The 2,247-nt window shown below is 35.5% G+C and overlaps 1 non-coding gene across 1 annotated transcript; it reads right to left on the reverse strand.

The window, feature by feature from the left end:
- Positions 1–923: 923 nt before the first annotated feature.
- On the reverse strand, positions 924–997 carry TRNAC-ACA (transfer RNA cysteine (anticodon ACA)). The gene has a single exon. It is a non-coding gene; the product is annotated as a tRNA-Cys (tRNA).
- Positions 998–2,247: the final 1,250 nt, after the last annotated feature.

Here is a 2,247-nt window from a genome sequence, read left to right on the forward strand (position 1 = left end):
AAGGTTGAGGTTTCTTTCTGTCTTTGCAAATTCTTAGCGGGTTGCCTGTGATATGCATCACATTCTGGTTTAATGCTTATTTTCTTTAATTGGAGTATACTTGCTTTAATACAATGTTGTGTTAGTTTCTGCTGTATGACAATATGAATCAGCTATATGTATAAATATATCCCCTCCCTCCCGAACCTCCCTGCTACTGCTAAGTCACTTCAATCACTTCGTGTCCGATTCTGTGTGACCCCATAGATGGCCTCCTACCAGGCTCTTCTGTCCCTGGGATTTTCCAGGCAAGAACCTCCCTACCACCCCCTTTAATGCTTATTTAATACTAAAAGTATTTTCTTTCTCTGTTGCCTTTGTGAGAGATTTTGTTTTTAATTGTACTTCCCCAACAATGGATAATGAAGGAGAAGTAAGATTTAAAATGTTCAGGCCAGAAGTAAGAGCAAGATTGAGTCTGTGAAAAAACTTCTTCCCGTCATTGGTCATGTGAAAATGCAAGCAGATAGTTAACATTGATGCCCATTCAAGGCAGAAATTCTCCTCTGTCACATGTATTCTCCACAATGCAGCATATACTACTACAAAGGCACTGTAGAAGTTTATCTTAAGTTTGACAGAATCATATACATTTATCCATTACAAATACGTTGTGAAGCTAAAAGTGACTTCTCTAAAACATGAATAAATTAAAACACATTTCAGTTAACCATATTAGAGAAAATCTAAATTAGTTTTCCATTTTCTTTATAGAAAATGATATTGCAAAATCATTGAATGATTAAAGAGTGAAGAAGTGAAGTCGCTCAGTCATGTCCGACTCTTTGCAACCCGGTGGACGGTAGCCTACTAGGCTCCTCCATCCATGTGATTTTCCAGGCAAGAGTACTGGAGTGGGTTGCTATTTTCTTCTCCAGGAGAATCTTCCTGACCCAGGAATCGAACCTGGGTCTCCTGCACTGTAGGCAGGTGCTTTACCATCTGAGCCACCAGAGAAGCCACCAAAATTTTCCATTTTCTTTATAGAAAATGATATTGCAAAATCATTGAATGATTAAAGAGTATGCAGCTAAAAATACAGCAACATCAGCTAAAGAGAGAAGCATCAGCTCATAAAATATTGTATTTTTCTGAATTATGTGATATTTATAGTATTTTTGGTTTTTAAAATAGTAATTGGTTGTGAGTTTTACCCCCTCATTTAAAACGCATATTGGGAATTCCCTGGTGGTCCAGTAGTTAGGACTCCGTGCTTTCACTGCAGGGGGCAAGGGTTCGATCCCTGGTTGGGGAACTAAGATCTCGCAAGCAGCTTGGCAGGGCCAAAATAAAATAAAATATGTATTAATTTTTCTACCTAGTCTGTATTTGTAAGGTAGTATTCTTTTTCTTAAAGATAGACTCCCTCTATGTGCATTAGCTACCACAAGTTTAGTCCAATGGTTAAAAGATTAAACCATTGTCTTCCAGGAAGATGACTCATGTTAGAATTTCCTCTGAATGGGCAACCATCATTAAAAAAAAAGTTTGGTTTTTCCTAGCTCTCAAAATATGAAATGCCATCTTTTGTTTCAGAACTCAGGTGCCTCAGAACTGCTGGTAAAATTTCTGGGTTTTGAAAATAACTACTAAATACAAAAATAAGAAGCAGTGTATAAAATCAGAAAGGAGTTCAAAATGTTCTCAGTGTCCTTTTAAAAGTCAGACTAAGCCTTCACTACATTTACAGATTCAGAGTGTTATTCTGATATGTCATTTTTTGCTCTGCAATGATTTCAGTGAGATTAAAAATTCTAGTACAAAATTTGTAGATGACCCAACTCTGATGGTATACATTTCTCAAAGTAAGAAAATAAAGATAAGGAAATTTTTTCATTATAAACATTGGTTAAAATAAAATAAGAAGTAATGATAATCAAAGTCAAGCAGTCTAAATGTCCATTGACAGATAAAGCGGTAAAGAAGTGCTACATATAAACAATGGGATAATACTCAGCCATAGACAAGAATGAAAGTATACCATTGGCAGCAACATGGACGGACCTAGAGATTAGAGGACTGAGCAAAGTAAGCCAGAAAAAGAAAGACAAATATCCTGTGATATTATTTATATGTAGAATCTAAAAAAATGATACAAATGAACTTATTTATAAAAGCAGAAGCAGACTCACAGATATAATAAACAAATTTATGGTTTGCAATAGAATTGGAGGTAGGAATAAATTAGGAGTTTGGGATTAAAATATA

Source organism: Bos javanicus, chromosome 15 (genome assembly GCF_032452875.1).
Source record: "Bos javanicus breed banteng chromosome 15, ARS-OSU_banteng_1.0, whole genome shotgun sequence".
Classification (NCBI taxonomy): domain Eukaryota; kingdom Metazoa; phylum Chordata; class Mammalia; order Artiodactyla; family Bovidae; genus Bos; species Bos javanicus.